The 16,543-nt window shown below is 39.6% G+C and overlaps 1 long non-coding RNA gene across 2 annotated transcripts; it reads left to right on the forward strand.

Moving 5' to 3' along the window:
- The first annotated feature begins 240 nt into the window (after window positions 1–240).
- On the forward strand, window positions 241–3,488 carry LOC110697738. 2 transcript variants are annotated; one of them, XR_002506554.1, is made up of 3 exons: window positions 241–534; window positions 732–930; window positions 2,950–3,488. It is a non-coding gene; the product is annotated as an uncharacterized LOC110697738 (long non-coding RNA). The 2 variants fall into 2 exon arrangements; XR_002506553.1 differs by having other exon boundaries at window positions 242–534; window positions 739–930.
- Window positions 3,489–16,543: the final 13,055 nt, after the last annotated feature.

Below are 16,543 nucleotides of genomic sequence, written 5' to 3' on the forward strand. Positions count from 1 at the left end.
ACAATAAACATATTCGTAACGGACAAAATAACAGTCCGTTACAAATACATATTATTCGTAACGGACACCATATTGCCCGTTACGAATAAATAAGTATTCGTAATGGGCAATAAAATGTCCGTTACGAATACTTATTTATTCGTAACGGACAATTTAATGTCCGTTACGAATACTTATTTATTCGTAACAGACAAGATAGCGCCCGTTATAAATGTTGAATTTGGCCCAACTAATGAGAAAAGCCCGTTCTTATAGACTTATAGTTATAACTAGGGTTCTTACTTTCACTCTTCTCAAGCCGTCATGCTCCTCTATCATTTCACTCTATCTCCCTCTTCTCCTCACTCAATCTCCTCTATTTTTTTCATCTCTATGTGGATATACGAACAACGGAACAAGCATAAGATAGTGCCCTAACTTCTACGACTGAAGATGCTTCGATGGTGGTTCCGGGTCCTGTTGGTGAATTACTCGCGAAGATTCGGTAGATTCAGAATGCAAAATGTGTCGAGATTCAAAATTCTATCTTTGAAGGTGAACTAATTTCTCTTTTTTGGGGGTTTTATTTTAATTTTTCTTTCTGGGTTCATTTTGATTTTTTTTCTTTATGGGCTTGTTTGATCTAATATGTGTGACTTGATTTGGATGATTTATGGGTTTGTGTTAATTTTGCTGGATATTTTGTTTTTAAAAAACCCTCATTTTGTTTCTTTTTGCTCCTCATTTGCAAGCTTGCAGCCGTCTCTCTCTTCTCTCTCCTCGGTTCTCTTTTGTGTTCTCTCTCCTCCGTGGTTATCTTCTCTATTCTTTGTCCTCGAAAATCACTATAATCATGGAGATTCAGATGAGCAAGAAGCGAAAGTTCATCGCTGATGGTGTAATCTGTCGACTTGAGATCTTGGCTATAGTTTGGAATGAAGCAGATCTGAGGTAAAATACCTTTTTTCATTGAATATCTGTTTGACATTTGAGGGTTTGTCGTTAATTTAATTCTTAGTTCAGCCATGGATCATGATAGTAAAAAGGCTTCTTAATTAAGACAGGTGAGACTCTTGATCGGTTTAAATACCAGTAGAAATTTTCAAGGGCTTAGTGTCTAGCTAATTTCTATAAGTTGTTAGATTGATTAGAATGATGAAATATATAAAATGGTGTGTATCTGCATTTTATATGATTCTTCTTCGTATCATCATCTAACCTTTCTGTTTCTATTGATGGTTGAAGTTGTATGTGGCTATGTGGTAGTATGTCACATCCATTATGAGGGAGGAAAATATGAGTTGAGGCTAAATTGTTTGTGGACTTCTAACAAATAAATTATATTATGCACAGTATAAAAGATTTGGCTGCCTTGTTAAAATGATAACAATCGAATTCTGGGAATATCTGGCTTTTTTCCTTTTTCTGATGTATTAGGCATGGTGGCTTGACCTGACCAAGAACAAGTAACGTAATTTAGTTTACTCAATACTGGAATAAAATAATGTTGATTTTATTAGGTTAATGAAGTTTAATGTGTCCTGTCAAAGCATGATGTGTAACAGACCCTGTATATGGGCCTTATTGAACTAATTGATCTAAAGCATATAGCCATGGAACAACTGAATCATTAATTACTATTCTTATTATTATTTTAATTTAATGTGTGGAATTATTGTTAGTTTGTTAGATTAATATTCTAATATGCATAATTTTATGATAAGTGTATTATGATGCCTTTTACTTTCACATAGATTGATAATTTACAATTCTGTAGTGACTAATGGTATCATGGAAATGATATGTATGCCCATCAGTAATTTATGGTCTGACTTTTGACTATTTTTGAAGGTATGCTATGGATATATAGATGCTAATATGTCTATTAGGAGGAAGAAGGATCATATTCTTTTTATTACTTTTTATTTAGGGATATTAGACCAAATTTCTTTTGTTTTTTTATTATCTTTGTAACATTTCTATGTAAAGCAATTTGGTTTACATCAAACTATTCTTCTAGAGCTCTATATCAATTTGGTTTATGTTGGCCTCTTTTTATATTATCTCTTGCTATCTTTGGATGTGCTTCTAAATGTCTGTAGAGCCATCTCATCTTTGCAATGTGAAGTCATTTGTATTGCCCTGTAAGGGCTGTCAAGATAAAAAATAAGAACTCATTTCTTTTGCAATTGACATTATGCTACTAAAAGTTCTGTTTGAAGCGCAAAGCCATTGTGTTGCTGATAGTTGGCTTTTTTTTTTCCTCTACGTTCTAGAAGATTGAGTTTAATGTCTGTTTTTAAAATCTCTGTATAGTTATTGCCTTTATCTTGTTGTATAAAAGATTAAAGCTAATTCTATTGTACTAGGTGATAACAAAGTTTTGCTCTGAACACGTTGCAAAGTATGCATTTGAATATGCTTACTTGAACAACAGAAAGAAAGTGATTGCTGTGCATAAAGCCAACATCATCCTTTTGTGTTTTTCTGTGTAATTCATTCATCAAATTTATGCATCTCCCGTAGCTTTAAGATATCCCTGAGTTCTGCATCCTAAGCTATGTATGTTCTTGATAGCTTCTAAATACTTTTATGTTGGCATCTTGGCAAAAAAGTGCAATTCAAAATTGATTTTTATACTCACGGTTCTCAGACAAGGGAAAAGATATAGGCTAGAACGAACAAGGCTTTTATTTAGTTATTTATTTTAAATATATATTTTATACTTATAAAGTTGTTATATTGAAAGCTTAAAATTGAGTATACACTAGAGTTTTATATGGATTATAAAAGATAATATACTTGTGAAGGTGATGAGAATATTTATCAAGATGCCTTCTTTAGTTCTTTACATGGGCTGTGACCAGATAATTTTTATGTGGTGTTATGTAGAAGTCTTTCTCTACTAGTGTGTTTTGTTTACTGTTTCAGTTTATCCGGACTATTAGATTAATATTGTTTTGGTTTCAGGTCTTGAAAGTACACAGAAGGCTTGTGCTGGGTCATGCATTATTATTATGGAGTCTGCTCATGGGAGTGGTGAGTTAGTTTGACCACCATCTTCCTCTGTCATGCATAATCTTCCTGGTTCGACCTCAGGGAATATCGATGAGTCCGAGAGACCGGTCAATACAGCTGCAGGAGATATGTTATCTGCAACTGATGCAGATGAAAAACAAGGTTAGGAAGAGAATGCTGACAAGAGAATGCAGATGCAACTGTTCTAATGATGTCAGATTAAATTTGCTGAGAATTTAACAGGAAGTCATAAGTGTATATAGGAGAGTATAAAAAAACAAGTAGTAGTACAGTGTGTAATACAAGATTTGTCTAGCATTTACATGATATTTTACTACAGATACGCAGGTGTTATTAGTATTGTTGTTTGTCAAGGAATAATAAGTCTTTTAGAATGTAATAATTTGGGTGGTAAATGGAAAGAAGAATAGGGGGTATTTGTAACTAGCACCTGAAATGCTAGTTACAAATGCCCCTAATTTTTTGTCTTATTCGGAGATTATTCGTAACGGTCATTACAATGCCCATTACGAATAAGTAGTTATTCGTAACGGGTACCTGAAACGTTCGTTACGAATAACTACTTATTCGTAACGGGCACCTGAAACGTCCGTTACGAATAACTACTTATTCGTAACGGGCACTTACAATGTCCATTATGAATAAGTAGTTATTCGTAACGGGCACTTGAAACGCCCGTTATGAATAAGTAGTTATACGTAACGGGCACCTGAAACGTCCGTTACGAATAAGTAGTTATTCGTAACGGGCACCTGAAACGCCCGTTACGAATAACTACTTATTCGTAACGGACATTGTAAGTGCCCGTTATGAATAAGTAGTTATTCGTAACGGACGGTGCCCGTTACGAATAATAATGGCCATCCGTAACGGCAGCATACGTAACGGACGCTGCCCGTTACGGATAACCTTTTTTCCACTAGTGTTATGTTATTTAAGTTGTATATGTTTTGAGAAAACTATCATTACATGAGAAATGCATCAATTTGCAGAATTATGTTTAAAAAAGAAACTATTATTTCTCTTATTTAATTATGGTTTTGGAAATTGAATAAAATTTCCAAAATAATTATGAATTGATGGGCTCATCAGGTTGATGACCCGGTAAATTGAAACCCCACAGGTGAACAAAATTCATATATTATTTAAGTTCCTAGTTCGAGATCATTAAAGTGGACATAAATGATTTCAATAAATGGACTAGGATGTAAGATTGATTGGATAACGCAGTTTCATGGGCTATAGGGGCATGGTGATGCTCGGTCAATCACTTGGATATGCATGAATCATACATGATCGAACTATTGACCTACTTTAAAGTTCAAGTATAGAGATTCCGTATATATTAGTGGATTCTTTTGACATGAGTGGGAGGCATGAATCATATATATGCATGAATCATTCAATGGATGTTGTGACTGTGGTACACTCAAACGTCTAGCCGTAACCGGAGATATAAAGGGTGTTTCCTGGTTATTCAGAAGTTGAGTGGGAGGCTTGTTGCCACAAGATTAGATGGAGTCTACCTATTATATTAGGAAATGTGTCATGGCTGCTTGAAGAGGGAGAATTCAGAAAATACGTGGCCGCGTTCAAATGCATGACATAGTAATCATTTGGTTTTGTAATTCTAACTCAGATTTCAAGAAACGATTTGTAGATTAATATGATCTCGACATGTGATGCAATCATATTATCAAATCAACACATATATTAACTTAAGGAATTTGAATATTACACTCTTGTCTCAGACAAGTGGGAGATTGAAGGAGTTATGTCTTCGTCGTGTGCAATTACTAGATATATAAATGGATCAAATTATGGAGATAATTAAGTTCGTACATTTGGGTCGTCGTTTTATCATAGCTAGAGGTACCAACGATTTTTGGACTAGTAAAATAGCCCAAAGCTCGATTGGACGGATCCTATAAGGTCACACAAAGGGCCTAGATCAAGCACAAGAAGACGAGGCCCATCATGGGCCTCATCCCCTATAGTGTCCGGCCATATGGAGTGGATAAGGGAGTTTTGGGCTTCGTGCCCTATTCTAATTATAATAAGATTATAAATAGACTAGGTGCCTAGGGTTTGCAGGTATGCAATTATTTGATCAGTGTGATCAAACCCTAATTAGCAAACACTAGGCCTAGCCCTCTAAAACTCTTCTCTCCTCTCTCTCACACGGCTCTCTCCTCCTCCTCGGCACCGGTGGTGGCTTGTGGTGGTGGTGGTGATTCGTGGTGGTCAGTTCTTGTACCGAAAAGGTGGTGATCGCGGTTTTCCTCAATCATTCGACCAATCTAGTATTGGTTGACAGCTCGTTCGAAGCTCGTGGACTAAGTAGAGGAGCAACACTTGGGGCTCTATTCTCTCCCTGATTTGCCTATTAAATCACTAGTAGAAAATAAATGATGGGAAGCTCCAAATGACAAGCGGTTTTAAAAATCCGCTTGCCATTCAACCATTTTTTTTAAAAAACCTGTAATATTAAATGACAAGCGGTTTTGGCTCGAACCGCTTGCCAATATATATAATGACAAGCGGTTTGGGGTTGAACCGCTTACCATTAGATATATTGGCAAGCGGTTCAACCCCAAACCGCTTGCCATTTAAAAAATACCCTAAACCCACCCCCTTCTTGTATTTCTCTCTCTCCTCTATCTTTACTCAGCACTCTCTCTTTCCTCTTTCAGTTCGGTTGCTCTCTCTCTCTCCTCTTTCTACTCCCGTTTTCCCTCTCTCTCCTCTTCCCTCTAATTCGCCCCTTTCTTCTTTCCTTTTCTCTTTTTCTTTGTTCTTTCTCATCTCATCAAATTCAAACCATAACCGGGTAATTTCGATGATAGTTTCGAGCAAATTTCGAGGATAATTTCAACCAAATTTCGAACAATTTAGAGCAAATTCGTGCATGCATGTGGGTGTATAAGTTTTTTAGGTCAAATTTGACCATGAAAACTCTAGATCTAGAGTTTTTATGGTCGAATTTGACCTTTAAAAACAAAATTTGAAGCCAAAATCGGTCGGTTAGATGGTCGTGGTGGGTTACATTGATGGCTTTTTTTTTTTTTTTTTTTATTTTATTTCGATTTTAGTTTTATTTTTTATTTTAATTCGATTTTTGGTGGGGAGTCGTGGCGGGTGGGGGTCTGGTTTTAGTGGGTGGTGGTCGTGGTGGGTGGGGGTTGTGGTTTGGGTTAGGGTCGTGGGTGGAGGTCGTGGTTTGGGTGGGGATCTGGTTGGTGGGTCGGGTCGTGGTTTCGGTAAGGGATTTTTTGGTGGGTGGGGATTTGGTTTTGGGTAGGGGTCGTGGTTTGGGTGGGGGGTCATGGTGGTTGAGTGGCTGGGGGTCGTGGTGATGGTGGTGTGGGGTGGTGGCTGGTGGTGTAGGGTGGTGGTGTGTGGTGGTGGCTGGTGGTGTTTGGTGGTTGAAATCAGAAATTGTAATTATTATTAATTTTTTTGTTATTATTTTTTTTTTTTGTGATTGAAAATCAGAAATTGTAATATTATAACAATTAATGAAAATATTAATGTTTTTACATATGATTTGATTATGTATCAATTTAATTGAAAAAACAAAAAAAAAATAATTTTTAATACCCCTAATGGGCAGCGGTTGGCGCCAAAACCGCAGCCCTTTGACTATATTTGGCAAGCGGTTCTGAACCGCTTGCCATTTTAAAGACCAATTGGCAAGCCCCCTAAGGGCATGCGGTTCAGAACCGCTTCCCATTAGGGGGTTTGAACCGCTTTCTATTACGTATTTTCTACTAGTGAATAGCTTCGTGGAACTCACGCATCAAAGGTATGATTATGTGTCTTGTGTGTTATGCATGCGATTCTTGGTTTAGGTGCTTTATGAATATGATTCATGTTATTTCCGCTACGTAGCACCTATAAACTCCTAAAATCTTCTTTTAACAAACCTTTTTACTTACAACTTGTTAAATAGATTAAAATGTGTATTTTAATTTTTTTTTTTTACAGCCATGCGTCACTCAATAATTGGTCAAAATAAAAAAAAGTTTAAACAAAAACAAAGACAGGTAAACAAAATTTAAAAGAAAAAAAATCCACCACCACCAACTACCCTTAGCCACCATGACACCCTAAACCCACCATAAGTCGATCGGCCGGCCGCCGCTTTATACCCCTAAAAATGGCCGGTCGGTACCCCTTAATACCAAAAATCACCCTCGAAATCACCCCTAACCCAAATCAACCCCCGAAACCACCATAACCACCACAAAGCCACCACCCTGAAAACCCGCCGAAAACCCCACCCAGATGCCAAAACCTTGCCAAGAACCCCAGCCAACCGCCGAAAACCCGCTAAAAACCCCTCCGAACTGCCGAAAACTTGATCCCAACCTCTCTAACCACCATAAAAATCCCCACCCTAGCCCCGAAAAACCCCCTTAATCACCTTATAAACACATCCCTGTTTCCTGCCAGCCGTATTCGGAGGTTAAGGAGGGCGAACAACCAGTTTTAGTGGTGGATGGGGTAGGGGCTAGAGTTTCACGATGGGGTTGGTGGTTTGGTTTTTTCTTTTTCTTTTATTTTATTTTGTTTTCTGCTGTATTTTTGGTTTTTTTTTTTTGGGTTTTTTTTAATTAAAGAAAATGAAATAAACCTATTAAATTTTGATACGTGGCACATAACCTACAAAAACTAGTCACTAACATGTCAGGGTCTGTTAAAAGAAAATGACATGGAAAGGTGGGATTGTCTCGTAATAATCAAAATGTGAGATTGTCTCATGATAATCAAAAGATGGGATTGTTATTGTCAGACCACGCATTTTAAAACCAAAGGAGTATAATTTTGAACAAAGACAAATATTAAAATAAAAACCTCATGTTGTTATACTTTTCCTCTGACATATAAAGTGTAAAAGACGGTTAAAGACATATGTGTGAATAGCGTAAAAAATTAAATGTTGTAATTAATAAAGTATGAAAGAAATATACAGAGTGTATAGAGAAATTGGTATTTATACTTTTCCTCTGACATATAAAGTGTAAAAGACGGTTAAAGACATATGTGTAAATAGCGTAAAAAGTTAAATGTTGTAATTAATAAAGTATAAAATAAATATACAGAGTGTATAGAGAAATTGGTATGTTGCACAATTAATTTTTTTTGGGTGTTTAGAGAGCCACAAGGACGAGGGTGAGAATCGATCAGGATCTCTTGGGACCGGGAAATAAGCTCTTACCACTTGAGCTATCCTTCACTCTCATGTTGTACAATTAATTAATATTCATACTAGTGCAAAACTCAAATTGTTAATCGCATAATTCCTGCTTTTTTTTTTTAAAATTGTACAACATACCAAATTAGATGTATATCAGTTGGAAATGCAAAGAAGCAGAGGAGTTTGACCACGCGCTAACAAAAAGGGTAGAAAGAGAGAGGGGGAATGAGAGTTGAAGTGGATCAGTGACTTCCCCCACACACAATAAGCTATTCAATGAACTTCAACTATTTCAACAAACACAGCATCATAAACTTTTTTGTGGGTTTTGGAAGATAAAGGACATGTTTTTCGGATATCGGTAACAAAATTATTACGAAGTATTTAATATTTATTAGGCCCAAAGTGGCGTGTCTTGTTAAAAACGGACATGGTAAGACTAAGAAAAATTGCACATATAGAAAGTTGATAATGGGCTAAGAAGGATTTCGTATTTTCGTGTTCATAGCATATGGGCTAACGATTTGGGTTGTGATTTTGATCGAACTAGTAAACTTCCGTTTCATGTTATTTGGAATGATCAAACATATAGTGTGACTAAAAAATATTTAATCATTGCAAATAATCTGGAACAAAGTAGTTGAAAGCTGTAAGGATAATAATGTAATGCTAGGTACATTCTCTAGTCTAAGATATTGTTAATAAGATTTTGATTAAGTGGACATATATTGAATCAATCAAAATGTGATAATAAAAATAAAACTTTATGTGTTATAAATCTATATCTATACTAGCATATTAAAATAGTATTTTTAATAGAGAAGGTATTGTGTCAGTCCGGACTGATAAAATCTTTTGTCAACTCAGACTGACAAAATGCAGATTTTTGATATCCTCAATTGTTGGGATGGTATCCTTTATTGGCTTGATGATATCCTCTATTGGCTGAATGATATTCCATACTAAGTGGATGGTATTTGTAGACACAAATTTGTGTCTCCCCAAAACCAGACCATGTGGCCAATGATGAGTACCTTTCACGTCATTCAATATCGAGCAAGGTGAAATATGAAGAGTCTCGTGAATTCTTCTGATTTCCAAAATATTTTAATAAAAAGAATTCATTTCTGTTTTCGAAACTTAATCATTTCGTATCCTATTTATGAAAAATGTCCCATACAGTTTAGTATAGTCCATAATCAGGGTCCAATAATTGTGTAGTATGGGGCTTGAAAAGACCTTTCCAATGATATAAGCCCAATTCTAAGTTATAATGAAGAAGTTATGGTCAAAATACTTAAATGGGTCTAAACGAGTTTGATGTGCGACCCAATGATCATGTGGAGGGTCCATTAGTATTAATTATACTCCTAAACCAATTAGGATTAATTAGAAGCTTCTATAAATTTCTAAAAAATCTTAATTATCCTTTTTGAAAAGATAAGATTAAAGAGTTTAAAATTGAATAAAACTACTCTTTTTGAAAGTCCTAATTCTATTGAAAATGAAAGACGTTCAAAGAAATCATATATTATCTTTCTGCCTCATAATTTTTATCCAAATCTTATATGGTTAGATATCTCTTGAAATTACCTTTCCAATGATATATTATAATATTAATTCTGAGCTATAAGGAAAAAGATATAAAAGAAATACGAAAATCTATCCAAAACTGACACCCTTCCATTATTTCGGCCATATATTTTATTTTACAAAAGTTTTTAATCTGATTCTAATTGGGTTGGAAGTTAGACTTCAAGAGATTTCCAATGACATATTATATGTCTTATTTTGATTTCTGGATCAAAAGTTATGATAAAAACAAAATTTGGAAAAAAAAACTGTTTTTTTATCGCGCCGCGATAATTCTATCGCTCCGCAATACTTTTTATCTTGACGCGTCAAAATAAATTTTTAATCCGATTCAAATTTTAACTCTTTTCTAATCTTTTTTTAATAATTTTTCTCTATAAATAGGAACGATTTTCTCCGTTTTAAACAATCAACAATCATCTTTCTATTCTGTTCTCTCTCTAAGCTATAAGTTTATTCTTTCTCCCTCTTTCTAAGCCTTGCCTTTTCAAAAACACCGTACGTCCATCACGAGACTTAGACACACCTAGCCAAATGCAAAGTTACCTTCTCCCTAGACGTGAAAGGTTGATAATTTCTAAGGGTTGGGTCCCAAATCCTTATTTCTATTATTTAAATTAATTATTTGATTTAATATTTTCCTTAAAGTTACTAATGTGTGTATTGTTTTGTTAGAAAGAGATACGAGGCATCAAAGTAAGTAATTTGATATAAAAATCATGCTTAGATTATTTTATTAATTCCTAGTATCATGATTAGGTTGCTTCCTATTTCTTCTATCATGTTAGGGCTAAAGATTTAATTTTATTGTTTAGCGATACACCAGAAGTTGTTTTGGGTATTTTATTCCCTGCCAAGTGGCCCAACCAGAGTCTGACATGTGTCACTGGAAGGGGCGCCAACTTGGAGCTTCCAGATGGTGACACGTGTCAGGTAGATATAGCTCATGATTTGGGGTATTTGATAATCCAAGTGGACAATTGAGAGAGCGACACGTGTCGCCCTGGGAGGCGCTCAAATGGCCTCTTAAGATGTGTGACACGTGTCACTCGGATATTCCTTCTGAAAAGACGGTCTTAAAGGCCCAAACTTTGAGGCGTTGCAAAACGACGTTCCCTAATCCCTAGGTCATCAAACCCTAGGGAGGGCATGCTTCCCAACGACCCTATAAATAGGGACATTCCCCTCATTTATGGGGACACGTGACGTTACATTGCATTAATTACAGAGTTGTCGTTCTGAAGAAACAGACAGCACCTGAGCTTGGAATCCGAGCAGATAACTTAATTTCCGCACGTTTTATTCTTAATATCGTACTAACTTAATCTTTGGAGGCGGACCACCGACCATTCGGTGCTCCTTTTGTCTTGCAGGTATAAGCATCCTTGCGAAATCCAATCTAGAGCTGTAACTCTCCCGAGGGACATAAAAAAACCCCGAAACATTTGGCGCCGTCTGTGGGGAGAGTACCTCAAAGATGGCTTCCCAAGAATAACCTGTGCCGCCTCCAGTGACCACTCGGCCTCTGGAAGAAATAGAGGTCCAGACAGACCATGACTCAGGTGACGACGGGGACGTAGAAACCTATGTGGCCCAAGACGGGTCACTCATCTCTAAGCGCCTCCATCATAAAGACAGACGGGAGCGCAATGCTAACCAGGCAGGTCCTAACAGGCTCCCTGGACAATCAAGTAAGCTCTCTAGGCAGCTGACTGATGCCTCCCAGGCGGCAGGATCAGCCACAGTCACTCGTGATGAGCTCATGAAGTTCATGAGTAGCCTCAAGGGTGAAATTAAAGGACTAATCAACAAGCGGACGACTGCTCTTAAAAAGGAATAGTCGGCCACCAAGCCTGCTAAATCCGGACAGCAGAAGTCGGTCTGGGACCGACAGCCGACTCCTCACAAAGGAGAAGGCTCAGCCCCAGTTTGAACTATCAAGACTCCGTTTCCCTGAAACGATGACTAGAAAGGCCATCCGGCATGTACACCCGGATGGAAGCAAATAATCATTTCCTGATGCTCGCCAGTACATGGACCAGCTAAGGAATCAGCGCTGTCAGAGTTGGCTTCTACATCGACTTATCACGACAACTTTCAGAATACCTCGGTGAGGAACTCTCCTTCAGTACCAGGGACTCCTTCAAGCGGCCCCGTCATACAGTCGGGGCCTCATGTGATTAATTCGGCGTAGTATATGGCACATCCATTATACAGACCGCCTGCTTTGCCTTACATCCAGCCTGCCTTCTTCAGAGGACAGACATCATACAACTATCAGCCTTTGGACTGGCAGCTTCGGCTACAAAACCTTGGGGAGCAACCTTCTGCATTCTCCAGGGAAATAGCCGAGGCCGAATAGCCGGCCAAGGTGAAAAATATCACGGTAGGAACCTATGAAGGTATCTCCAACCTAGAAGACCACCTCTTGGCATACACCCACCTCATGTACATACAGGGGTTGGATGATGCCGCCTGGTGTCGATGCTTTCCAGCCACACTAAAGGGCATAGCCCAGCAGTGGTTCGGCAATATGTCAGCTGGTTGTATAAACAGCTTCAAGACGCTTGCGTTCTTGTTTGCTTCTAACTTCTCTATGAACAACCCTGCAAAGAAAACGAGCCTTGATCTAGGCCATGTACAGCAGGGAGATAGAGAGGGACTACGATCATGCGTCAGGCGGTTCAATCTGCTGAGAATCCAGATCCAAGGGCTGTCTTATGAAGTGGCTTTTACATTTTCAAAGGTCTGAAGGACGGGTTGACTTTCAAGTTCGAACTCCTCCGCAAGAAAATCATCACCCTCAGGGAGCCCTGATGGAGGCGGACGCTTATATACAGGCGACCGAGCTCTGCTCTTCTAATAAGCAGTCGGACTCAAAGAAGTCTTACTAACAGAAAGAGAGTCGACCTACTCAGCCGTCTCTAAAACCAGAAGAGAGCAAAAAGAAAAAACAAATCTGGGCGGTTGATAACTCTGATCAGCTGGCCCAAAAGAAAAAGAAAGAGTGGAAGCCGTACGTTCCAAGGTACGAGTTCCACAGGGACAACTACTCCATCCTCGTTGAGATTAAGGATTTGTTGACTCTTGAGAAGCCGACTCCTATGAAAGGTTCCGTTGAAAATCAGAACAAAAATAAGCACTTTCATTACCATGAGGACGTCGGCCATGACACAAACGACTGCTTCAGCCTCAAGCGGACGCTTGACCGCCAAGCCGACAAAGGAGCGCTGAAATCTTATGTGAAGTCCAAAGTGGCTTCAGAATCGAATCCTGGGAAGTCGAGCAAAAAGACTCCCCAGCCTGCTATCAGCTCTGAAATGGATGAGGAACCGGTTTATACGATAGTAGGCGGATTCACCGGTGGTGGTCCAACCATCCGGGGCAACAAGGACCATCTAAGAACGATGGTCCATTCTGTTGATGAGGGACATGCGGCCAGCACATCCGCCTTCCCTGAAGTCATCATCACCGAAAAGGACAGAGGCAAAGTCTGTCGGCCACATGATGACCCTGTAGTCATAGAATGTAAAGTGGCCAACCAATTGGTTGGTCGCATCTTGATTGACACAGGAAGCTCCTCAGACATCATTAGCCAAAAATGTTTATCCAACCTCAAATATAGGCCGGGTAGTATGATGGATTTCTCTTACCCTCTTGTGGGTTTTGGGGGAGGAGTTGTGCATCTAGTTGGACGTATTGTTTTGCCCATCCGATTGGGGCAAAAAGATAACGATCGACACATGACCATCCGGTTCCTGTTGGCCGAGGAGCTGACCGCCTACAATCTTATCCTTGGCTGACCCACTCTTAACGAGTGTAAGACATTCATCATTCCTGCTTTCATGCTTGTCAAGTATAAGAAGGATGATGGGACTGTTGGCTCCCTGAACGGGGACCAGAAGACGGCTCGAGAATGCTATCTCTCGGATGTCAAGCCTGCGGCTGCTGCAACCGGTCAGGGTAAAGAGCCAATAGACCTTGATGATATCAAGGAAGACCATTCGACCCCACCATCCATCAAGAAAAGAAAACCTAATCTGCTGGTGGTGGTCAAAAAAGAAAAGCAATAGCAATCACTGACCGGGGAGCGGTCAAACGACCTCCGTCCCAAGTCGAATCATGAACACATTGATATTTCTCTGGACGACAGTCGGCCAGAGCGAACTATTAAGGTGGGGACGGCTAATTTTGCTAAGTTGGGCACAAGCTTGCACCAACTGCTGAAAGCATTCAAAGACATCTTTGCCTTTGAAGTGGAAGAGATGCCAAGCATCAGCCCGAATCTTGCTGTCCACAAACTCACCGTGGATCCTAAAAAGAATCCCATTCGGCAAAAGAAAAGAAACCATGGCAAGGAAAGAAGTCAGGCGGCAGCCGCCGAAGTTAAAAAGCTGTTAGACGCTGGGTTCATTCAGTCATGTAACTTCCCTGAATGGGTTGCAAATTTTATGCTTGTAACAAAGTCGAATGGTACCTAGCGCATGTGTGTAGATTACACTAACTTAAACAGAGCATGTCTGAAGGTTAGTTATCCACTTCAAAAGATTGACAGTCTGGTCGACTCAACACCCAGACATGCCCTGATGAGTTTTATGGATGCCTATTCAAGATTTCATCAGTTTCCCTGTGGAGAAAAGATCAAGAAAAGACGACATTTGTCACTAATTAGGGGTTATTCTGGTATAATGTGATGCCGTTTGGTTTGAAGAATGCGCTTGCTACTTTCCAACGCATGATTAATACAGTCTTCATTAATCAAATTGGGAGGAATGTAGAGGCGTACATTGACGATATGATAGTCAAATATAAACAACAGGCGGATCACCTTCTGACCTCCGAGAAACATTTTCCACACTCAGGCGGCACATGGTCATGCTTAATCTAAAAAAGTGTGTCTTTGGTGTTGAGTCTGGGAAGTTTCTCGGATTCTTGATTGACTAAAGGGGGATAGAGGCCAACCTTGAAAAACTACAGGCGGTAATCAACATGTAGTCGCCCCGTACTGTGAAGGAAGTCCAAAAATTAACCGGTTGTCTTGCAGCTCTAGGAAGATTTCTCAGTCACGCGATAAATGCCTCTACTTCTTCCAGGCGATCAGGAAGAAGACTAGATTCGAATGGGGGGATGATGCTGAGGCCGCCTTCCAAAAGCTGAAAACGCATCTGCACTCTTTGCCAAGGTTGGTCAACCCCTTTCCTAAAGTGGTGCTCTATATGTATCTGACCATTTCAGATCAGGCCCTCAGTGCTGTCTCTTAGCTGAAAGAGACGACATCCAGCTCTCGGTCTACTTCATTAGCCACGTTCTTAGAAACGTAGAGCTTTGGTACCCCATGGTTCAAAATTTTGGTTTCACCCTTTACATGGCTGTCAAGAAGTTGAAACCTTACTTCCTGGCACATCCGGTCACTGTCTACACTGACCAACCGATCAAGCGGCCAATGACAACCCTAGAGTCTTCTGGCCGAATGCTCAAATGGGCTATTAAGTTGCAGGGACTGGAAATCACTTTCAAACCAAGGAAGGCAATAAAGGGGCAAGCATTCGCCGACTTTATTGTTGAAATGACAAGGCCGGTTGAGCCAGACAATATCAATCGGGTTTGGAAAGTGTACGTGGACGGGAGCTCCACGATGAACGGCTGTGGTGCAGGCGTAATTTTTCAGTCTCATGAGGGGGACAAATATGAATATGCACTACGGTTCAAGTTCTAAGCCTCAAACAATGAGGCCAAATATGAAGCCCTGCTAGTCGGCATCCTAATGTGCAAGGCGGTAGGGGCAACGCGAATTGACGCCTGCTCTGACTCGCAATTGGTCGTTAGCCAGTACAATAGTGTCTATGAAGCCACCCATCCGGTTATGATCAAATACTTGCAGGAGATCAAGGCTGAAGCTGGGACACTTGAAGACTTCAATTTAATTCAAGTGCCCAGATCGACAAATAATCAGGCGGATGCTTTGTCCAAACTGGTGTCATCCGCCTCCTGTGTAACGCCTCGGTCAGTCTTCTGGGAAGTTATGGAAAAAAGAAGTATATATGATGAAGACCCTATTGGAGTACTCGACCGAAGCTCTACCTGGATGGATAGCATCTGGGCATATCTAATAGATGGCACCCTCCCATACTCACCTCAAGAGGCGGTCGTGCTGAAGAAGAAGGCTACAAGCTTTGAGATAAGGAAAGGAGAGCTCTTCAAAGCAGGCTTTCTGAAGCCTCTTTTGAAGTGTGTGACCCCAGAAAAGGGGCAAGAAGTTCTTGAAGAATTGCATGCCGAATTCTGCGCCTTTCATGTAGGCGGCAGATCCTTAGCTGTCAGGGCCAAGCGGCATTACTTTTGGCCTAACCTTGAGGCGGATTCTATGGAAATGGTTAAAAAATGCAACAAGTGTCAAAAATTTGGCAAGCTAATCTATCGTCCGGCCACAGACCTGACGGAAATCCACAGTCCTGTGCCGTTTGCTAAATGGGGCATGGAAAGTTTAGGCCCATATATGATTGCTCCAGGCGACAAGCGTTACATCTTAGTAGTTGTGGATTACTTTACAAAATGGGTAGAGGCGGAGGCGGTTAAAAACATCAAGACAAAGGACGTCATCTCCTTCATCTGAAAGAATTTCATCACCCGCTTTGGGGTGCCTATGTCTATGGTTTTTGACAATGGTTCTCAGTTTGAGACCCCTCACCTAAAGACTTGTCTGGGAGATCAAGGGATCTCCAATGATTTTGC

This window comes from Chenopodium quinoa, unplaced genomic scaffold (assembly GCF_001683475.1).
Source record: "Chenopodium quinoa cultivar QQ74 unplaced genomic scaffold, ASM168347v1, whole genome shotgun sequence".
Classification (NCBI taxonomy): Eukaryota; Viridiplantae; Streptophyta; class Magnoliopsida; order Caryophyllales; family Amaranthaceae; genus Chenopodium; species Chenopodium quinoa.